This window comes from Podarcis melisellensis (genome assembly GCF_964234715.1).
Source record: "Podarcis melisellensis genome assembly, chromosome: 2".
NCBI lineage: Eukaryota > Metazoa > Chordata > Lepidosauria > Squamata > Lacertidae > Podarcis > Podarcis melisellensis.
This window is the reverse complement of record NC_138529.1, coordinates 80,513,434-80,537,948: the sequence shown is the minus strand read 5'-3', so window position 1 is coordinate 80,537,948 and position 24,515 is coordinate 80,513,434. Positions and strand designations below refer to the sequence as shown.

The 24,515-nt window shown below is 40.3% G+C and overlaps 1 protein-coding gene across 10 annotated transcripts in view; it reads left to right on the top strand.

Annotated features, from left to right (window-relative positions):
- Positions 1-24,515, top strand: part of ERC2 (ELKS/RAB6-interacting/CAST family member 2) — a 518,559-nt gene that overhangs the window by 444,820 nt on the left and 49,224 nt on the right. For 7 of the 10 annotated variants that reach the window (XR_014165505.1, XR_014165506.1, XR_014165507.1 and 4 more), the window contains one exon: positions 3,013-3,201. The gene's annotated coding sequence lies outside the window, so the exon portion shown is untranslated. Of the gene's footprint in view, positions 1-3,012; positions 3,202-24,515 lie in introns of those variants that run through there. The other 3 variants (XM_081899985.1, XM_081899987.1, XM_081899986.1) reach the window with 1 other exon arrangement.

The following is a 24,515-nucleotide window of genomic DNA, read 5'->3' as shown; positions in this document are numbered from 1 at the left end:
GCCAATCTATGATGACATTACTTTGAATATTTCCACTACAGTATTTATTATATGAACCTTGGAAATTAGGATGAAGACTGAACAACTGTACAGGAATGTATCTGTTGTCATCTGATTTGGCTTGTCAAGTCTTAGCAGGCATTCATATTTCTTACAATTTATAAAGGACTGTAAAATATATTGTTGGTTGCTTTCTGAGTTGAACATCATCACAGGATTTGTTTGACATTGAGTTACATGTAAATAGCCCCTTGGCAGGATTAATTTGATTAATTTGTAAATTTTCCTACTCCTTAATTTTAAACCTCACTGTTTGTTTCATATTACAAAATCTTTCAAGGCCACTGAACAAAATAATTGATTTGGATCCTGTAGGATAAGAATCCATAGGGTAAAATTACATAATTGGTTTTAATTACATAATTATAGCATTTTAAATGTGTGGAGGTGAAAGGTTACCATTAGATGCAGAAGTCATGATGAGGAACACCAAAATAAGCCATGTGTTTAATTCTGTGTTTCTTTCCATTTTTATACAAGAAATTCAGTGAGATCTATCCTTGACCTTGGACACTGAGTGATTATAGCAAATAATATAGTGCTGTTATGGTTTTTAGAACCATAGAGACACCTTTGTAAATCACTAAGTGCACTTTAGCAAAGGCTTCATTTAGATTTAGTGCACTACATGGGTAATCAGCGGTGGGAACCTAACTGACAGCAATTTAACATGATTGGGCTGGGTAATTACATAATTACCAGTAGTGTTTATAAATGCATAAGGATATTTTTATTGGGCGAAAAAACCAATTGCTTTCTTACTAAGAAGAAAACTAAATAAACAAATTTGTTGTCACAGGTTAAGAGGACATGCTCTGCTCCTTTATGAAATGTGTTCTTGTTATGTAGTGAAGTGCATTTGTTTTACTGTGTAGCCTTTTCTATTTTGTATCAAAGTTCTGGAATGCAGCCTCCTATTTAAACCTCCAATGGAGCATATTTGGTATATCAAATGGCTCTTTGACACACTAAAGCTGTAGAAACCTCAATTACACTGACTTTTTAAAGCAACAATCCAGGAGGAAATTGTTGTTAGATTTTGGATTATAACCTGAATCTGTTTGCAGTGCAATTCTATGCATGTCTACTCAAAGTAAGTCCCATTGAATTCAATAGGTCTTACTCTCACTCAGGTGAGCGTGTATAAGCCTGCAACCTAAAGCACTATTCTGTATTACTTTTTATTGTTTCTGAAACAAGCTGTGGTTTCTTTCTTTGCCATGCTTTTCCCATTTATCCAAATATGTCCACTGTGGGGGGTGTATGTGTGTGGTTATCATGGTACAAGTGTCACGGTGAACCGATTCGTGATGTGCATATATATGTAAATCTAAAATCTCTGTTCATTCTCAGCATAATCAGCAACTTGCCTATCGCCTCACAGCAATTTTGTCCCATGTTTATTGATTTTACGCATAGGTTCAGTTCGCACATAACATTAAGCCAAACCATGGCTTAGTGCAAACCTATGATCGTGCATATTCCTGGAGCAGAAATAATTTTGCAGAGAATGAACAGAGAAGTCAGTTACTGAGCTTTCAAGTTTCCATTACATTCGCATCACAAAGGAAGCTCAGTTTACCTTTAGCAGGGCTAAACTTGAAATTGCTCTGTGCTTGTTTTATGAGTCTGAAAGCATTTGATCGTTTTAATTCATAGATCCACTGACTTTGCTTAGAGGAATAAATATTTTGAGGGATTTTCCATCTAAGTGTGCTTGGAGCCTAAAAAATTAATCTCAAATAGCAGCATATCTAGTCAGAACTGTCTTCAGAAAGAAAGTGATCCTTTCCCTTTGTTTATTATTAGTGTGTGTGTTTGTGCGTGGGGTGTGTGTGTATCCCTAAAGAACTAAGGTTAATTCTGTATTTTTATTTATTTATTTGGAAGAATTTATAAGCTTCTTAATGGAAAAAATATACTAACAAAATATACTAGCAAAATTTAAAAACAGGAAACCATCATTGTTAATGTTCTCATGAAAGATAATATTCAGTAGTATTTTGAGTCAGGAGATGATCTGGTGCTTCTGCAAGTGGATTGAAATCCATCCAGTCAACTTTAAATCAGAATATTACACATGATGGTTTGGATCTTAGTGGTGCTTAGAGCAGACGCATTTAAATTACTGGAATTTATGATAGTCAGAACCTACTCTGAGCATGATTAATTCTGGATCCAGCACACTGATCTAGAGTACGATGTGATAGTCAAAGTGATGCAAGCAGAAAACTAACAGAGGAAAGAGGAGCTTGATACCAGTTTCTCCTTATTAGTAAGTAAACCTGATTTTGAAGAACAAAATCAGGGCTAAGCTATATGTTGCATGGCAGTTTCATCAGCTGTTGGAGGGCAATTTGGATTGGGGCTTGTATGTTTCCCCCTTTGTGGCTAAATAAAATAGGCAAGCCTATTCAGACATGTAGAAGACATGTATATGTTTATTTCTTTTTAGCTACTGTTTATTTTAATAATCTTTTGAATATTTTTAAATATTGGTTTAAACTGTTTTTATAAATAATGTTTTATTTTGAGTTTCTGTAAACTGCTTAGAGGGCTTTTTTACAATCAAGGGATATATAAATCTTTTGAATAAAATTTTGTTTGTTAAATAATAACAGCCGGGGGGGGGAGGACAATGTAAGTTGCAGAATTAGCTCTGTGGCTAAATATTAACTCTCCCACCAATCGTACAATGAAGTTCTGATAATAACTGGGTCCCTCTAACCATCACCCTCAAAAAATATAATGGGTTCTGTTACAAAACTCCTGAGTAGCAACATTTATGTCCTAACAAATGCAAGAAATTGTCTCCAAATATTTCAGCCCTTTCAGTTAAATGCTTAGAATCCTTCTTTGCTGGAAATGCCACTTTCTGCCATTATGCATAGGATTTGTTTGGTCTCTTTCTCAAGCAAAATGTTTCATATTGGTTTTGTTTCTTTTGACTAGATGATCCAGTCACTGTTGGAGGCACATTGCCACAGCAAAATCTCATGCTGTACATTGATCACCTGTCCAACCTTTGCCTAGAGTGTGATCCCCAGTTCCTTCAAGAGATCCAACTTTACCTGTCTATAAAGAAGATGAGGAGGGAGACATCTGGGATAACCAAGCATCAGAGCATTAACACCAGAGCAGGTTAAATTCAAATTTATCATAGTGTTCTACTTCACATCCCACCCCTTGCAGATTTTTTGCCCGCAGTTGATGTTTGTGAATGTGTACCTGTGCTTAATTATTATAGTCATTTCCTCAGAAACCCCCAGATTGGTAATAGTAACTGTTATGTAGCATTTACTAGGGAAAGAATCCAAGACTTGGTTATATATTTTTTCACTTGCTCTAAGCATACAGAATGTAGCTTCCTTGCCCGCTTTCTCTTCTGCCATTAGGAACACAAAGCTTTGATATCTACAAGGCATACATGGTTTCACTTACTGACTTAAGGACTGCCCCCTAGGAGTCTAGCACAGCCCACACACAATCCTGGAATATGTCCAGCTTTTCCTCTGAGCAGAATGTGAACCTGTGACCTCGTGAGCCTCAGGCAAAAGGGCTGCCTACTGAGCCACTGATACCCATGCCATCAATAAGTTTTAAATGCCAGCTGCAGACTTCAGAGAGATAATGATTTCAGTGTGTAAAAGGTTTGGTTGTGGAGACTGCAGCTCACACAGATGGTGTGACAGGGTAAATGTGTTGATATTTTATATAACATTTCCATACCTGAGATATTGCTAATATACTTAGAAGGACACTTTCAGGCAGATGAAAGTTTCAGGGTTATGTATCCGAAATGGACTACCAAACTTAAAAATGCCTGTGGAGTGCATGTTTTAATAAGAACACTTTTATTGTTTGGATTTTAAACCCAGGATTTGCAAAAAGAGTCATGGTGTTGTGTTAAAGGGGTGGGAATTAAAAAGTGAAAATTGTAGCAAGTGAGAATCGGGGGGAAATAAGCAAAGCAGGATTGAAATCCTACACTGATTTACCTGGGAGCAAGCCCCATTGAACTCAATGCGACCAACCAGAGTATACATATAGTGTTTAGCTGTTGGTGACTTACAATTGGATACGTTACATGATTCGCAATCCCGTATTAATATGGATCTTTAAAAGGCATTTTTCACAAAATATTAATTTTAGTTTGCAGCTTGTGTTAGTTTCCACTTTTCAGATATTCACTGGACCCTGTCAAGGAGGGGGTCACTTTTCATGACAGACCCAGAATATCATTCCAAGGCATAGTTCCTGAGTTTCTAACAGTACGCAGATGTGTTTCAACATTGTCTGTGTTTTGATGAGTAGAGCAGGGCCAGCTACCTTCTTAAGCACCCTCTCTTTCCTCAAAGTACTGTGGTACCTTGGGTTACATACGCTTCAGGTTACATACGCTTCAGGTTACACACTCCGCTAACCTAGAAATAGTGCTTCAGGTTAAGAACTTTGCTTCAGGATAATCGGGCTCTGGCGGCACGGCAGCAGCGGCACGGCAGCAGCAGGAGGCCCCATTAGTGGTGCTTCAGGTTAAGAACAGTTTCAGGTTAAGAACAGACCTCCGGAACGAATTAAGTACTTAACCTGAGGTAACACTGTATGTGGAAATAGTAACTAATGTGTGCATGTGAGAGGAAGTGAATTGACTGAACTTCTTGTTTCATACTAGGACACTAACTTAAGCTTCCTGAGACCAAATCTAAGCTTTCATTAGGTTGAACACAATCATAGATGGCCAATAATGTCTCTTTAAGAATTATTTTTTCTGTCTCTGGGCATGTTCAATCATTGCATCCAAGGCCTATTGGTCATATTGTCTCCCTGAGTCCTGTGCTCTGATTTCAAATATTGTGGGGTTTGCGTGGGCTTTATGCATTTCAGAAGCAGAAAGTAGCATGAAAACCTTGCATTGTATTTTATGTTTTCTTGTCCATTTTGTTTCATGCACTTCTGATGGCAGGCTGAAATGCATGCTGGGAACAGGAAAAGCTTTCTAGAGAGATGTGCAATTAGAAATAGACGAACACATGTGGTAATTTAATTGTGATTGTGACAATCAAAATACTTTGAAATACAGAGTCCTCAACAGTGCCAAGATTAAATCTTACGGTCCATGCTCAGACTTGCATTTGCACCATTTCTGTGCATACTTCCTTCTGAGATGATCTACAAAGACACCATTTGCAATGTAATTTTGACATGTTCATTTTTCCACTCAAAGACAGATGGAATCCATTATGAATTTTGAATAGACTCACAAACAGTAACAGATGTTGCACTCAAGGTGGGGGTGGAGAGATATTTTCCCCTATATAACTTACCTGCCTGGGAAACCATCATCTGGACAGCTATTCCAGACTATACAGGACAGGTAGGATTGGAAGTCCAGCAATCATAGCCTTCTCTGTGTACAATAAGGCATACTTCTGAAGCAAGCTTGCAGCAAGGTGTGTGTTCTAAATCCCATCCAATTCTTTAGCTCCTATTGGCAAGCAAAGCTTTTTCAGTCCTCAAATGGCAAAGACATATGGCTACCATAAAGTCTAGGGAGGCAGCCCAAAATGGTGGGCTTGGGTGTGAAACTGACCAAATGGCCTTGCGACAAGCAAGCAGCCTGCCTCACAGGATTGTTGTGAGGCAAAGACATTGTTCTGAGATCCTCATGGGAAGCACAAAATATAAATGCATCAAATTAAATGATGATTATCACTACTGTTGGTGGTGGTTGTTGTTTTACTTCTGCAAATGTTCCTCTTCCCCTAATTAGTAGCATGTAGATGTATTTCTGAGGAATACATCCCTCACTGATGTATTGGCCTTGCGGTTCTGCTGCTTAAAAAAATGGAGATGTTATCCTGCATTTAGCAGCTTGTCAATGGCTGATGACTGAGGATTTGAACAAGCAAGGCAGTGCTGGCCTAAGAACTTTACCCAGCCTGCCAGATAGCTTTAATCCAGTCATATGGGAACACGGACAGCACAGCAGCCACTTCTGAAACATGAGACCACAAGGACAGCTGAATAAATTCAGAGACGTTTTGAACATTCTAACCTTTGTCTTGGGGGTGGGGGGTGGAATCTGATAATGAACAAAAACTAATACCAATTTATTTTGTTTTTGTTCTTCAGTCCGGTAGCTGTTAAGACTTTCATTTTCTTAGGGTTGCTGCGTAACAAAGTATTAGCCAAGCAGCTTCCCGCCCCCCCCACCCCTTTCACACTATGGTATATTTAGTTCTGTATGTAGTCTATTCCTTCACACTCATTAAGGAATGAATCTGGTTTCTGTTTTGTTCAATACTGTATATACATTGCACCCATAAATATTTGAACTAAGTAAATATAGTATCTCAAACATGGAAAAGCTTTCATTATAAACTGGGGGCTGGTAGGGTCTTTTAAAACATTCTATTCATTGGCCAAATGTTGCCCTTTTGGAGGGGGGAGTATGTAAGCCAAAAAATATGATGTATTCCTGTCTGCTATATTGCAACAGACTCTTTCCCAGATTATGTCTTGATTTGCACATTTTATATGTCTAGTGATCTGGTGATGAGGGAGCTCTAGGAGAGGCCTGTAGATTCCCTCTGCAGAAACACATGGCCGGCATTCAGCTGTATCTGGGGCTAATTTCCTTCTTTTGCTTCATTTAAGGTGCCTCATTCTGGTTTACAAGCAGTAGAATTGAAAGTAATTTTCTTACTTGGAAATATGGTGGGCTTGTTCCTAAGTGGTAGTAGCAGGGGTTAGGGGTTTTTTTAAGTGTTAAGTAAAACCAGAATAACTTAAAGAGTCCCCCTGCCCCCAATGAATTAGTGAAGAGCAGAAAGATTAGCCATCACAAAACTGCACTTGAAATAATTTTCCTAGAAAGCTACCTAAGAGGAATGAGCAGCAAAACATTTTGTTTCTAGGTCGATAGTGATTTCATATGTGTCTCTAGGTCGATAGTGATTTCATATGTGTACCCTTACGCATGTTTGTAATTATGCTGATTGAAGGCAAAGCACTATTTCATCACATATTTAGAAGGCAATATGTTCACATGGCTAGCATTAAACAGGTACCTGGGTTTTATATAGTTTTATACTTTTTCAATAAAGAATTTAGAGCTGTGTGGCTGGGGTTGTGTATATTCATAAACATGTATTATGCAAGCACGTAAAATAGTGGGTGGTCTAGCCACGTCCACCTAAGCCAATAAGACTGGGGTGATTAAGACACACACGTTTCTCCAGACAGTGGGAATCGTCTGTTTCCAAATGGATATTTAGCTACTTCAGACGTGCACTTTCATCCCCTAAACATCTGTCATTAAATCAAGAATGGTGGACTCTCAATCAGATGTGTGAACTGTCACCATCAGTAAATGCTGTACATTCACATAACACCAGATGTTGGGAATGCTCTACCTGTGGTGATTAGTTGAGGTTTGTGCCTTCACACATGAAAGTCATCAATTATTGCTAGTCAGCAATGGATATGCACATATGAATCCAGCTGATTAGACTGAAAGCTGCCCATAACTTCACACATTGAAGATATATTTCCATTAATATTGGCAAAATTTCTGGGTTTCCCCTCCTGCTTTTAATAATGTTGTATTTTATATTTAAGGAGAAACATACCTAGAAATGCCTAGATCCAGCTCTATATGTTGTGCTTCTAATTCATCAACAGCTATGCAACCACTTTTCTTTTAATATGATGGAAATGTATCTTGGATATGTCATCAGTCAGCTGTCAATTGTTATTTCACAAAAAAGAAATCCTAGAAATGTCAGGTCAAACATTAAATACAGTATGTATTTCTAACATTTAATTTCAAAGCATGAGAGAAAGTAAGGTGGTCAGCCATTCTATAACATTTTTAAAAGCGCATTTCATTTGGCCTCACTGTGTGTGGCAGGCTTTCAGTCTAATTAGCTGAGTTGCTAGAGATTCAGAGCCTGTTCACATGAGCTGCATGTCCCTTGTCCCTCTTGTGTCATGTTTATTGGATTCTAAGCCTGCCAAGCAGGGTTGGCCTTTAATTTACTGTATGTAATCCTCTCTGGGAGACATTTTGGCTGAAGCGTGTGATACAGTGCTACAAACAAACAAACAAACAAACAAACAAAGTGTGAGTGAACAATCACAGATTAATCACCACATGTTGACAATTCCTTCCCTTCTCATAAGGGACACTGGTTGGAGGATGAGAGAATAGCAATTTCACCAACTCCATCTTCCTTCTGCCACTGCCTCCAAGCAAACGCCCACACTTCTGAAGGATCTCCCAAGCCTCTGAAGCAAGTTTTGTGGAGGCACAAAGAACCACAAGAGAAAAGAGGAATTACCGGTAGCTAAAATCACCTTCCGCCAGCAGCAGCAAAGCTTCCTTCCTGGCAGGTCTGGATCCAACCCAGTGTTCCCTTTAATGGAGCTGTGTTCATAGGTAACCATTCACCTTCAGTTACCTATTTTTGTAGCTCTTGTTTGACTATACATTGGATCTAAGCTAACTAAATCCCCAGATGCAGATTTCAAGCAGATATTAAGATGTCAGGATGCCTCACCACCAGTTTTGCATTTTGTATTCTAATTAAGTGGTATACTGGTAAATCTCTGTGCAGATCTGTTTTTTCTCATGCAGGCAGGATTCCAAAATAATGACTGATTAGAGTAAAGGAAGTGAATTATACATTCATGAATTCATTATGTAGGCACACAAAATTTAAATACACTTAATGACAAAAAGCTACACTTCTGGAAATAATGTTTTGCAAAAGGGCTTGTGGAAATCTGTCTTCTTGTATAGCAATCCATTCAGCATATTAACATTCTCAATCAAAGCCAGCATGAAGAAACAAAATGCATGAGGAAGAGCAGGAGTCCCACTAAATGAATTAACATATATTCTATAGCTCTGTTCCAAAACCATTTTTCCATCTGTTTTAACTAAGAATCATTCTATTGTCCTATAGAATATTCAAAACGTGCAGCTAGCCTGATGAGGCCTCATTCTTGTATTCTAATATCATTGTTTTTAGAGTGCTGAAAGTGCGATGAATAGGAACATCAGCGTATTGTTTTTTACGGAAAGTTCTTTGCACTGTCCATCTCACTTTCCCTGGCATCCTTGCAAGAATCCAGACATACCCCTTATCCTTGTCTTTCTTCCTGACCTGTTACAAGCCTACCACTTTGTAGAACCAACTTTTCCTTAGCATTACTAGTAAACGTAAATCATGTTGGTCAGTTAATATGGTGACTGGAGTAATGTGCTCCCTTACAAATTAAGCAGTTCCTTAGGCATTTATATAAATAACTTTTATGGTATTTCTCTAGGCTTGCTTCTTCTGTGTGGACTCTGTAGGGCTCCATTCCAGGAACCTCCAGAGCTTTAGACAAGATATGATGTGTTCTTACTTCTTCTCACAACTGGAACCTTCTAGTGTAGTGCACAACCACAAAGATAAATGTTTTCTCACTTACTTCTTTGAGTGGCGCCTCACAGATTCACAAACCTATGGCTGGATGGACCATGGAAGATCATTAAGTGGCCCCCTTTAAGGTAGGATGGCCACTTACAAATTACCCCAAAAGAGGAAAGCAGCACTTCAGACTCCAGTGGCACATTGGAATTCAGGAGAAATCCCAGAGATGAAAGTGTTCCTTCATGGGGAGTGCATCCCCTCCCAGAACTAATCTCTAGACATGGGTTAACCACCCATCCACAGCACTTTTTTTACAGCTAGTTGGTCATAACCCTTTTGATCACATTGCCCAGGAAATGAATATTAGAGTCTGTATGGTAGTTTTCGAAAACCTCCGCATATAGAGAAAACCATTTCTGTACCACCACCTCTTTCAAGGCATAGGGCAAAACGCCTCCTGAAGCAAGGAACTCCCTAGACCCAGCCAATCAATCAAACAATCAATCAATCAATCCCCTCCTACTATATTTTATCAGCCATACTGGGCAGGGATGAAGAGGACATATTGTTGGCCCCATCACTGCAAGCATCCTGCCTATATCCTGAGGCTGCAACAACTGAAACTGATTCTATAAGGTGTAATTTTATGCTGCTCCTTAGACCTCCAACAGACCTAAATCAATTGTGCCATCAAATTCAGCACAGAATCAGATTCAGCACTGAGTCATTTTGCCTTCAAAAGTTCCATGATGACTGAGAAAGCCCTTTCTCCCGTCCTCACTTAGAGGCTGATATTTGTAATTATTCATGTGATTTGCAGCTTCCATTTTTACTGTGTAGGGGTCATGCAGGGGGAACCTACATGTGTTGGAGCCTTGAATACTGTAGGTCTGCTCTTTCACAATCCTAGAGCTTGAGAGTAGAGCCAGGGGACACAGTCCCAATCCAGAAATCCATTTGCACCCTCAATGACTTACTGAACAGGTCTATGGAGGAATGGGGACTATATGACACATAAGATGGAGGAGCAATGGGAACGGAACAGGAGAGCATTCACTTGACAAGAGTGGGGTAAAGAAACTATGAGACTACTGCAAAAGGAGGAAAGTGAGACAGAAGAAATGGAAAAAGCAGGACAAATAACAATGAGCAGACAAAGCTACCACACAGCAAGGGCTTCTCACCAGTCTTTTGTCTTCATTTCCTTCATACAGCAAGAAAATTCATTATACAGGCGGTTTCACCCAAAAAAAGATGCAAATGAATTAAAAACAGATCTGCCTCCTCATGAAGGCACAGTAAAGGAAGGAATGGTTTGCTTTATGTAACTTTTCTTGTTGCTGAGAACTCACTTGTAGAAGGTGATGATAAATGTTAAATGGTTCTAGTAAAACTGCTAGTTCCAAAACTGCATACAATGCTGACGTTTTCATTATATCCAAGGGCTGAAGAACATCCGGCTTTCATCGTAACTGTTTTGTTTGGTTCTGTATAAAGACTAAATACACTGCCCTTGGGAGATACCTTAGTGTCACCTGCTCCTAAATTGAAAATTACTTGTTTAGCAGAAGTTTTATTGGAAAGGATAATGATCTTTTTCTTCAATGAGAGTTCTTTGAAGTGGAGTGGGACAGAATGTATAATAGGCCAAATCTTTTGGAAAACCCTATCACACAGAAATACATTGTACAAATATTCTAAGCAACCATCCTAAATAAGTTACTAAACTTTGGGTTTTCTTTTTTTAGCTCATTCATCCTATATAGAGAGATTGTTCAGTAAAATATTTTTTCCCCTCCTTTTTGGATGCTGCATGGAGAAAGCACTATATGGGGGGAAACTAATATTTTACCGTGGTTGTGTGTGCAACTATATACTTTTTTTTAATAGAATCCAGAAAGTAAAATGTAGTAAGTAATGCAGGAAAATATAGTGCAATATAAGGCACTGAAGCATTATCATTCATATATGTGAATCATTAAATATATTCAGAACTGCAAAACAAGAGCAAAGGTTCTACATCAAATTCAGCTTGACAAACCATTCTATTTTATAACAATATTTGGATGAGGCTGGTTTTACCTGTCTATCAAGGCAGGTCATATAGTGCCGGGAGGAAACTGGCAATAAATCACAGCATTCAAGTTGGAGTCAACTCTTTGTTAGCAAAACACAATCTGCACAGACTTGGTGGACTGTCAGGCCTATGTTAGGTCTTGAGCCCCATGGAGCAGTTGCTGAAACTGAAAGTCCCCACTTCCGCACAGCCATCTAAGTCGCTTCCTCTCCAGTGTTTTTGCCCAGTAATTGGAGATTGCGCCTGCATACAACCAACCTCTCATCTGCCCTCTTCATGCCTCTTCTGGTTCTGGGAGGCAAGGAGAGAGGGGAGCTTATTGCAGCAGGAGGGGGAGACATCCATGATTGTTCACCAGCCTGACTCATCTCTGCCTCTTGGCCTCTCTCCTCCCACCCTCCTGCTCCAGCTTCTGCCTCTGATTCTTTGCCACAGCCTCTCCCAGCTTATTGAGTCCTCTTCAGGTTCCCACACTGCCTCTTGCTAGTCTTCTCTGTCTTCTCCCTCTGACCACTCATCATTGTCCTACCACCACTACCCAGGCTCTGAGTATTCCTCCCTTGGTGGTTCCTCAGCTGGTTCCTCTCACCATTCTACTCATACAACCAGTCCATGACATCTAATGACATTTAATTCTGAAGCAGCAAAAAAATTGTGAAGTGAAAATAATCTCTTAAAGATTGTACAAGTGTTGTTTCTTTCTCTGTGTGTTAACACAGAGTTTCCCCTGCAGCCTCTTATGTTCTTCCTAAATATGCTCTGAAGGCTTTAGGTACCATCTAAAGCAGATTTTGGGGGCACATGAGGAGGGAAGCTGCAGGCAGTAATGAGAAGCAGGAAGATTTGTTGTGCAAGATTTCCATTGTGAAAGTGGGTAGGCATCATGAAATATCATCCCGTATCCTTTGACCATATAAAATTAAAGCAGTTGCTTGGCTTGATGCCTCATGTAAACACTCTGAATCATTTTTTTTAAAGTTCATATCAACATTAAAGATGTCTAGTACTTTAAAAAGAAAGAGCCACTCAGTATTATCAAAAGCTTTTTGTGTAATAAGAAACACTAAAGGAACTTATTTGCAACTGCTAACTTCATTGACTACATGAATAATATTTGTAATATTTTCTTTCATTTGCTTATTCCAGATAAACCCTGTTGGGTCGGGTTCACATACTATATCGACTGATCTCCGAAATTAGTCATACTCAAGAGCAAAATCTATAGTCAGATAACTTGTCCATTGATTTCAGTGGGTCTACTCTATGGCTAATGTTGGATATCACCCATAATGTTGAGTATGTCTATAAGCTAGAATTAGAGTTTATAGACATGATTTAACAATGATACCAGCCTGAAAAATGTTACCAATACACAAATCATGTTTATTCCTTCATTAAGAAGAAAATTATAATTAGCATCTAACGAAGAAGTTTGTATATTTTGATCTATACGATATCATTAACAATTTTTTGAGTGGTTTTGGCTAAAATATCAACAAAGATATACATCCTTATCCCTCCATTTGAACACAGAATCTTGTTCGTTTTTAGGTTATTACTTGCAAACCTCTTTTCCATTATTAACTTGTTTAGCTTCCTTTGATCTATCATGTCCATCTCTGGGAGATTTAAACAACAGCTGAGATAATCTTTATTTTTTTATTTCCTCTAGATTATTAGATTTAAATAAGATTTTAAAATACTAAAATTCACAAATTCTTGTATAGGTAAGACATGTTCCAACCCAGTCCAAATTGGATCACTTGTATTTTTGCCTGTTCTTTTTATGATGTACAAGTAATTTGTTGAGTTCATTGTCCTTACAATAAACTTGTAATGACATTTTTTAAAATGTGTTAAACAAAGAAACAAATAAAGTAAGAGCATGGTAGCCAATTGTGGTTGTCCAGCGACAGAAGGGTATCCATCAGTGAAATGGGGAAAAACAGTTTTCTGCAATCCTTTCCACCCTCCTGCAGCACCACACCCCCTTAATCTGTTCTAGAGGATCTGGAGCAGATTTAGAGGAGGTGTGGGACACTGCAGGAAGGAGAAGGGATTTCTGAAAATGCCCTGCCCTTTTGTTGCCAGACAGTCTCCACTGAATGATTAATGTTAAAGGATTGTAATTTTGCACATTGTACTGTTTTTGCAATGTGGTATTGAAATATTGGTGTTTAAGAATTGCTATTATTGTTTTAGTTCACAGTTAATATAGCACTTTACAATCCAAAACCACCTGCTTAGAACAGCAGTAAATGGTGAAGGCATAACTTATTCATTAAATCCTTATCCCACTGAATAAAAAGTAAATTTCCCATTAATTTGAAAAGTGTCAGAATTCTAGCCACACTTGTTAAAATATCGCCAAGCTTTATCTGCTGTAAATCTTGCAAAAAGTATATTTTAGCTGTCTCATGAGAATTTACATTCTGTACTTAAACAATGAATTATTGACATTTTGAAACCTATCTACTTGTGTTTTATTCTCAAGCACTAAAATACCTGTCCGATTTTTACCCTTCTATTTCTTTATTTTCAATTCAGCTTTATATTTTTGATTTATAGGAACAGAATATTTATAATTTCTTATTTACTGATCATCATTACTTTTTTGTCACAACATTTTTGTAAGGAAAAAAATGTATCAAAACTATCCAATGGAAGTAAGCTACACATTTCATTATGTGCCTGTACTTAAAATTCTGAGAAGCTATAGGATAAGTGAGTACCAGATTCAAAATGGGTTAAGCACACAATGACAGATTAAATTGTATGCGAAAGGGTTTCATTCCATGACTTAAGGAAGAGTATTTCCTGTACAGTGAATATATTTTAGCTTACTCCTTACAGTAAGGTATGTTGGACAAACACAGAGGTGCAATGTTACATCCTAACAATGTCAGCCATCTTCACCTGTTTGTATCTTTGGCTGTGAGGGGATGGGAGGTAAGGGTAAAGGACCCCTGGACTGTTAAGTCCAGTCAAAGGCAACAATGAGGTGAGGCGCTCATCTCGCTTTCAGGCCAAGGGAGCCGGCCTTTGTCCACAGACAGCTTTCCAGGTCATGTGGCCAGCATGACTAAACCACTTCTGGAGCAACAGAACACCATGACGGAAACCAGAGTGCATGGAAACGGCGTATACCTTCCTGCCAAATTGGGAAATGTGAGGGAATGGAAGACAGAGGTGTGTTTTAGTGCAAGACACATACATTATGACATCCAAGGGTCCTGTCTGGCAAGACTAGCCTGAAACATTTTTCTGTCTGAGCCACAGAACAAGAATGTGCCCATATACAAAAGTGAAGTGAAGTAGCAACTTCAGTTTACATTAACACTGGCAGAGTCCTCCACCCAGTGCTACAAAAAGAGGTTCCAGAACTCACCACGAACGCCTCCCTTGTGCTCTTATAATGACAATGGCGCCCACCTGAGAGGCGCCGGAACTGAGTTCCTGTGAGTTCTGGCTGAAAAAAAGCCCTGCCTCCACCACGCCTGAGGACAACTGGTTAGTGGGCTCAGCATAGGCTATCTGGCACAAACAGCTCTGTCCTACACTGAACTACGCTTGCCACCCTCTAGCATCTACCCCATGAGGCAGCTGCCTCTACCTAATGGTAGGGTCGCCAAGAGTAGGGCCCTGACCTGAACAGACCTGAGTTACCATGGGTGTGTTTGCACTTCTCCCACTGTGACTGTTTTCCTTTCCCATCACTATTCCCTACTATGCATTGCTGAACAGGGTTTGGATGCTGTATAACTTGCATGGGCAGATTGGCATCCTATCTATCCCCTGGTTGATTTCCCTACTATGCGCTTCTCTGCCCCTTTCTTAAGTGTGTGTGTGTGTGTGTGTCAACATTTTTATTATAGCAAAAACAACAGTTTGAATTTAAAAGTTGGGGTTTTACATTGTGAGAAAGTGTTAGGGAATCACCTGCCAACTTTCTGTTCAGATTTGCTATGGGTTAGTAAAAAAAAAAATGGGTGGGGAAACTCAGGTTCAAAGCATGGACACTTTCAGAAAGCAGGAATCCTATTATTCAACAAAGCTGTTGAGTGACTTAGGGAGAAATCTGAAGCTTGGTGGCTGTAGAGAAAACCTCCATTATTGAAGACCTCCTTGGGATGGTAGTGGAAAACTTTACCTCCAATGGCAGTAGAAGAAAAGGGGTGTGTCAAAGTAGAAGTAGAAACTATCCAAAGCAATGTGTGAACAAAAGCAGCATTCAAAATTGCTTGCAAAATGTGTACATTAGTTAAATGTGTTCATTGGGAGAAGTTCATACTGAAATGCTGACGGAATTTTCCTGCTGATTTTGTTCAATTCTCAAAATTCTGCATAATATGGAGAACTGGAAAACTGAGAGAACCAAGATTGATAGACCCTTCCATACCTAGTAAAGGATACATCAAGGGACACCATAGATGTGCAGGATCCAGATCCTGCCCATTCCCCAAACATGCACAATGAAAAAATAAATACACCAACCCTGGTGACGATGGCTGTCCCCCACCTCCCAATTGAAATAATGGGAGGGGGCGAATTAAAAAGCAAAACAGGGTGGAGGGATGAAATGAAGGAAAGAAGACGTGCACCTACTTTCTGTGCTGGCTGGAGTAAGTCTGGCGGCACTTCAACAACTAGTGATTCCTTCTCACGAACTCTCCTCACCCTCCCCATAGGATTGCTTTTGTTCTGGTCTGTTGTTAATGAGCATGTTATTTTAGGAACAAATGAAATATGGTTTAATTCTCCAGAAATACTTAGCAAACTGTTAATGAAATAAATATTGCTTAAGCAGGCTCTTCAACAGAGTGGGGCGACATTAGCTCCATCTGACATGGGTTGCTTATAATCAAACGGCATTTTAAAAATTCACACTTTTTCACTTGAGGTAGTAACTTTCCATAGCCATCCCAAGTTTATAGCGAGCCCCGTATTCATTTATAGTCATGGTATATACATATGAGTTGTTGTTTAATTTTTTATCCAGCATTGTTACAGAAATGTGCCAAATCTGATTCTAATTGTGAAGCATACTAAAGGAATTTGGAAAGCATGCCCAGAAATCCAGCACCATTTAAATAAAACACATGTGTATTTTAAATGTTTTAGCAATCTTTGTCAGTACTAAATCCTGTTTCCTGATACCAGGCTTCAATTAGGATTTTTTTTAAAAAAAAGCACTCTTGCTCTTCCAGTCTATGATTTTTGTGTTACACGTATTAGCTAGTGTCATACGTATTAGTAGTTCAGTAAAGCGACTAAATGTTTGTTTGTTTTTAAAAGTAGTAGCGATTGCAGCAGCATTTATATCCCTGGGACTATTAATGAAGATAGGGTAAAAAAATTATTTTACTCCAGTCTGGTCTAGTACAGGTGTGGGGAACTTTTTGCCCCTTCGGATGTTGCTGAATTGCAGTTCCTATCAGTCCTAGCAAGTATGACCAATGACCAGTGATGATAGGAGTTGTAGTTCAACTGCATCTGACGAGCCAAAGGTTCTCCACCCTTGGTTTGGTAGTAGTTGATGAGAAAATGCAGAAAACTAGCTCATAGAGATAAGAAAGCAGAAATAATTGCTCTTGACATGCTGTTTGGCTTTCATGAAGGAGAAGCACCTGACGAAAATACTGGTCCACCTGGATCAGAGTGGTGGATGCTGCACTATGCTGATGAACTGGTTGTCTACATTTGATATGAAGGTGTTCTGCTAAATCTGAAGAACTTCCTGATATGTCAAAACTGAAGGTTCATGTTACTAAAAATGAAGATTCTATGCTGTCTTCTGGATCCATGTGCTCCTGGTTTCCTGTATGTTGGTATCAGCTTAGAAACAAGGATGAGAACAGGTAAACTGCTTGAGTGCTGAGGAGGGAAGAAGGACCTGATCTCTAGAGCCTTCCAGAGGGTGAGTGGGTGAGGTGAGCAAATTTCAGTGGTGGCGGCTGCTGCTGCTGCTGTTGTTCTCCCCCTCAGCATCTTCTCACTCACTTGTTCCATTCCTGTTGTTCAGAAGAAAGTTGTTACTGGCAGAAAGGAGGGGCAGCAAGGGTTATTTTTATTGTAGTAAAATCCCCTTTTCAGATTCTCTCCCCAGTGGCCCAGTTCAGTTCCTCTTTCTGTTGGAGCAAGCAATCATTCAAAGGGTTAGAAAGACTGAAGCATAATTCTTTTCTTTTGTTTTACACACAGCACTGAGTTGGCAAGAGGTTGAGTTTGGTGCAAATTCCCGGCTTGTCATTATTTGGGAAATCGGATCCGTATTCACTTGTTGCCCCAAAATGGATACTGAATGGACAGAAAGGGCAGCAGGGCCATGCCTGCTGACTCCACTCTTGAACTCCAGGCATTCAGTGGAAGTATGAAATAGGCTTCTAGACACACATAACTGTGTGCCTTTAAGTTCCTCCATGATCAGGAGCACTGATCACACATCATTTCCATTCTCGTAGAGGAGTCCCTCCCATACATTTGGATGCATATAGACTAAGGTTACCAGATTTTTTTCAATGAATCCGGGGACACTTAATAATTAATAGTAATTAATTAATTACTACACGTTTGGGACGTTGATGCTGCAGCAATGGCGGTGGCAGAGGGTTGGCCGCTGCCTTGACCTCAATTGCCACGTTCCTCCGAGGCTTCTTTCTACATGAGCCTGGGCAGCCCCTGAGTTGTTGGTTCTTCGGTGGTGGTGGGGAAGCGGTGCGCAGTGGGTCAGCATGGAAGGCGGAGAAGGAGGGCCGAGAGCGGAGGTGGCTGCGAGGCTCGGGCAGCGCGATGTCTCCCTTCCCATCGAAGCAGCCCCAATCCCATTCCTACTTGCGTGCAAGCAGGAGGGAGCAGGGATCCCTCAGCTGGGATGGGAGGCTTCACACTGCCTGAGAGATCCCTGCCCCCTCCTGTTTGCATGCAAGCTCTGATAGGCAGCGTGAAGCCTCCCTTCACAGCTTAGTTACTGGGGTCAGGGAAGGTGGAGGCAGCCTGGAAGCTGTATCTTAGAGCTCCTGCACCACCATCATATGGGGACTTCTGACCAGCTCCTGAAGCCTGCCAGAGCCAACTGCTCCGGGCTGCTGCATTTCCTGGGGACATTAGATGAAATCCGGGGACATTCCAGGGATGGAATTTGTTGGGGGACTTATTCGCAAATCCGGGGACTATCCCCGGGAAATAGGGACATCTGGTAACCCTAATATAGACCCCCTTTTCCACTGCAGGTTGGGGTGAGGCTTGTGGGTGCCATCCTGCTTCCACCTCTATGTATTTAGTATGCACATATGAAAAGGGCATGGAAAGAACTGCAGTTACAGTAGGCAGTCACAAAGTATCCAAATAATCAGATGGCTGATTCCATGTGTGGATGTGGTCAACCTCACTGTAGCAGAAAAATTAATATTTTTCAGTTGGTGGGGGGAACCCACAATTTTTACAAGTCAGTGGAATTTGGAGTGGTATTATTTGTTCCATTCTCACCAGCAGTTAAGCAAAGAAAGATGTCTGGATACATTTTCCATCTTGTCCCTTGGTTCTCCTGCTTTGCTCTTTCCTTGATAAAGTTTTGGCAGTTAGGTCATTAAAATGCAAAATTATTGCCCCTCAGACATCCAGTGATCCACAGTTGCTGACCTTCTGCTGTCAGAAAGCTTTGAGTAATCAGCTACATTGGGAACGCTTGTAGCCTGTGGACCATGACAGTGGTGTGGACATCTTTTTCATCCTGACGGGGAACAAGTGCCGCAGGCAGTGTGTTCAACATAGTGTCTGCATTAGTTCATTTCATATGTGGTTGGGATTCTTTGCTTTTGCTTTTCTGAAAAATACAACCATCCTTCAAAGTCATCATAGCACGTTCTGAATTCTATCTCTGTGTCCCTCAGGTGATATAATCTGTTGTTTAATACCCATACAATTGCCATGCTGATGTTAAATTAAGCATTGCAGCTTAACGTAGAATGTGTGAATACCTGAAACAGAATTAAAAAGACACCTAGGTTTCATATGTATGTTACTAGATGGTAGAACAATGTTATAATTAACTTGTCTCTCCTTTTTGGGCAGAACCATTTTCCATATCTGAATATACTATTTGCCCCTGAAGGAAAAATTCAGATGTGACAATTCAGATTGTCACACACACACACACACACACACACACACACACACACACACACCTTTCCTAGCATTTTGATTCTGATCCAGGTTGGGGCTACTTTGATATTTTTACAAGCAAGCAAGCAAGCAGAAACCTTGAGATATCCCCATCTTATTTCTATCTTGTCTGGTTTGGCACACTCTTGGGTTTGTGGTTTGCAGATGAAAGCAGGAGAAAGATAGGAATTTGAGCAAGGGACACCCTTGACTCAGTCTACTACCATTACTTTTCTGGCAAACAGACAAAGATAAAAAGAAAGAAAATAAGTGCCATACTCCAATTCATCTCCCCCACTCCATTTTCTTTTATCATGATGCTTATACTCATTATATTTTAAGGGTCTTCCTTTCAGTTTAAAAATTAGGCTTTAAAAAAATTATTTCACTCATTTCTGACAAATCTCACAATAGGAAGAATTTAGTAGTATGAATCACTCAGACTTTAGGGGAGGTGAAAGGGCTTAAATCCTGTATGTGTGACTTCTTACCTTTAACCCCCTTCTTTTTTTTTAGAGACGCGGGTGGCACTGTGGGTTAAACCACAGAGACTAGGAGTTGCTGATCAGAAGGTCGGCAGTTCGAATCCCCACGATGGGGTGAGCTCCCGTTCCTCGGTCCCTGCTCCTGCCAACCTAGCAGTTCGAAAGCACAAAAAGTGCAAGCAGATAAATAGGTACCACTCCGGCAGGAAGGTAAACGGTGTTTCCGTGCGCTGCTCTGGTTCGCCAGAAGCGGCTTAGTCATGCTGGCCACATGACCCAGAAGCCAGTAAAGCGAGATGAGCGCCACAACCCCAGAGTCGGCCACAACTGGGCCTAATGGTCAGGGGTCCCTTTACCTTTACCTTTTTTCTTTTCTTTTTACATTTGAAAGCCACCAGCTGCCCCCTCACCATGTCCCTGGCAGAGCTGGTGGCTTTTCTCTTTTTGCCCAGGCTTTCCCTGACCCATAAAATTTGACCCTGTTTTATGTGCTCAAATCCCCTGAATTTTTGTTTTATTTGCTTTTATATGTTTTATACTGCTGTTTCATTGGTTTTAGGTTTTATTTTGCTTTGATTATATTGTTTATTTGTTATATTGTATTGTATACATGCCCTTAGAAATAGCAACTTTCGTCAACTTTTATCGTCAAAAAATAAAAATGTTATAGAGGATTCCTTTAAAAAAAAAAAATTGGGGGGGAGGTGCCCAGCACACAGAGATATTGCCCTATCTGCCTGTAATTTGGCAGGCTTTATAAATTACTGTGTTTGCAAATTTTATCTACTTACAACAAAAGGGAAGAAAGCGATAGACATTTTTTTTAATATCCCAAAACTGAATGAGGGGAAAACAACCTTCATTTTCCCCCAGGCCTCCAAACCACCTCAGCTCAAGGTAGCAATTTTCCTAAGCGCTGAATTGGGTCCCATCTAAATCTTCTGGTCAGTGCAACCGATGGGTTTCCATGCTGGTGACAAAGCCACCACAATGTCCCACAGTGTCCCAGTAGGTTGCTATTTTCTCCGCATCTGTCATTTACTCTACAATGCCCTGCAATAATATTATGTCTGGACACTGTATGGAAAATAAAATAGTGGCCAGACTAACACAGGAGTTCTGCTGTTGCCACTCCCACCACAGATAACCCAGAGAGAGGTTTAAAATAGGAAATTATGTGTTCCTATTAAGAGGAGAATAAAATGGTCAAAGATTTGTGTGTCTTATTTTTTCTTTACTTTGAGTATTCTCCCTTTTATGCCAAAGGCTCTTCAATATGGCTAGTGATTTTTTAAAAAAACCTAAAAGTTGAAAATGGCAAACTATAAAAATAAGCAAAAAAACTAAAGCCAGCAGAGGGAGCTGAGAGTCAGACAAAGAGTTTAATATAGGAATCCCCTCTACCACTCAAGTGGCTTTGGATTCACAACAATCCAGTCTTTTTGCCTGTTAGTGGAAAGTCAATGTCAAAGGGATGAAACAGAGTATGGTTCCTTAGTTTTGATGCCACTGTAGAAAAGGCCCTGTCCTTAAGTTGGCATGACAATGAACACAAAACTGGCAATGATTATATTTTGTTCTGTTAATAATAGTCACAAGAAAGGGCTTCCATCCCCTCCTTCCATCCCCAGTGTGGTGTAGTGGTTAAGAGCAGTAGACTCGTGATCTGGTGAACCGGGTTTGCTTCCCCGCTCCTCCACATGCAGCTGCTGGGTGACCTTGGGCCAGTCACACTTCTCTGAAGTCTTTCAGTCTCACTCACCTCACAGAGTGTTTGTTGTGGGGGAGGAAGGGAAAGGAGAATGTTAGCCGCTTTGAGACTCCTTCAGGTAGTGATAAAGCGGGATATCAAATCCAAAGTTGTCGTCTTCTCCTCCTCCTCCCCATCATCATCACCACCACCACCTCAATCCAGATCAATCCTGGTGGCTGCTATTTACTAAAAATCATAGAACTGCCAGTGTGCCAGCCACACACCCTGCAACACACAATACCTGTATATGTATTGTGTTAGGGTTCACATCCCTCTGCAGGGAGCCCTAGGTGCACATATCCACAGTTCCTTTCAGAATTGCACCAATCCTGCATCATCTAGGGAGCATGGTTGACATGTTTGTCCTGGGGCAGAGCTAGCCAGAAACATAACTGGAAGTCTCTTACCGATTAGGGCTATAGAAAATGCCTTAGGATCCCCCTGTGGCAGAATGGAGGTGGCAGAACTCCGTGAAAGGACTGTAAGTTTTTTTTTAAAATGCAAAGGTACTTAAGGGAAGAAGTGTTCATTTTGTGAGCACAAGAATTGATGCACAAACAAAACCAATGAACAAACATTGAGACCTATGCCTCTTCCTTCTGTAGGCTCTGTTTAGTCCTCATCTGTGTTCAAGTCTTTAATGTTGCAGTGTTGTTTTTTACTGTGGTGTTACCAGAAGCACATGAAAACAAGGAAGGGTTTTGAGCAGTTATGAGAAGCAGAATGAAAAACAGTCACTGTTAATCCTTAAGAGGATTTGAGCTAAAATAAAAACGAATTTGGAAGATGCAACAGGAAAACAGAAAATTGCTGGCAATTTTTCCCCTCTAGTGTGCAAAAGGTTTTGAAAACAAGGAACAACAATCACTGTAATTAATAATTTGTCATGTCTTGAGGGAGAGAGAGAGAAAAGATGAATAGTCTGAAATGTTTTTAGATTCTTGACTTAATTGAAATCAGTGTTTATATAACGTGCCAAAGTAAGAAATGTGTGTGACAGCCTAAGAGTGTCAGAAAAGAGTGTTGTTGAGTACATCACATGCAAAAGCACTGGACAAACCACTCATCTACTTTAATTACCATCTTATGCCAAAAAATGTTAATGTGATAGCTTTGAAGAGTAATTGGTATTGAAAAAAAGGATCCTCAAAGAGAAACATTTCCACAAGTCTGGGCTATATCTCACCCCTCATTAAAGTATTTTTCCAGGCTGAAGGTTCCATATACGTTCCCTTCCCGTCCTCTGCGTTGGGGTCTCTTTTGAAACGATGAATCTCTTAAGTGCTTACCTCTGCCACATTATTAGGCTCCGCAAAGATTCTCTTCACAGATCTTGCCAAGATAATGATCTCTATGGAGGGCTTTTAAAACTGTTAGTATTGAAAGCCAGCTCTGTATTCCTCTTTTATTTGTTTAATCAGAATAGTTAGGAAGCGGTACTGTGGTCAGTTTGCTCATCAGACATAGGACACCTTATTGAGCACTAATGGCTTCCTCAGGCACATCTGTTTTTCTTTAAAGAGATAGACGCGCAAGTCAAATCTCTTTTGGTAAACCTACAGAGAAGATTAATCAGGAACTAGAAGTTCAAGAATGCACAGAAATGAATGCTTTAGCAAGGCTAGCTGCAAGTCCTACCTGTTATTGCTATATTTCCCCCTTTCAGACTTCTCCCATTTCTGCATTTTATCAGATAAATTATCCCTGGTGTCTAATGGTTGTTACATGGCCTCTGTGCAGTGTCACATTTGAGGGTGCAGTTAGACAAGTCTGCCCATACATGAGTTCTGGGTGGAACATTCTTGAAAGCTTGCCCCTCTCTAGGAGATTAACCCCAACCCCTTATGTAGACTAAGTTTTTTTTCTGCAGCATCAATGCAGACAGATGGAAGTTGAGGGGCTTACTGTCTTCCCACTCTGCCTTGGAAATCATTGACTTTGAGGAATCTTTCTGGCAATTGTGATATAATGACTATTTCATATTCCCGTGTATCTGGAAGACCACCCCCTTCTCTGCAGATCCCCTTGGGTGTTAAGAGCAGCAGAGGGAGCCCTTTTGGACATTTCTCCCTCATAAGCTCAGGGTGGTGACAGCCTGGGACAGACACTTTCTGTGGCAGCCTCTATGGGTAGGCAAACTAAGGCCCGGGGGCTGGATCCGGCCCAGTCACCTTCTAAATCTGGCCTGCGGATGGTCCAGGAATCAGCGTTTTTTTACATGAGTAGAATGTGTCCTTTTATTTAAAATGCATCTCTTGGTTATTGTGGGGCATAGGAATTCATTCAATTTTTTCCTCAAAATATAGTCTGCCCCTCCCACAAGGTCTGAGGGACAGTGGACTGGCCACCTGCTGAAAAAGTTTGCTGACCCCTACTAAGCTGTGGAATCTGTACCCCACTGAGGCATATCTGGAAACTTTACAGTTTTCAGTGACACGGAGTTGCTGAACTATGCAGTGTTTGAAAGTGTCTCTGTCTTCTCCAAGGCCTTAGACACCTGAGATGTTTATTTAGGATTCCCCCAATGTTTGTGATTATAAGTTGTTTTAAACTGTTTA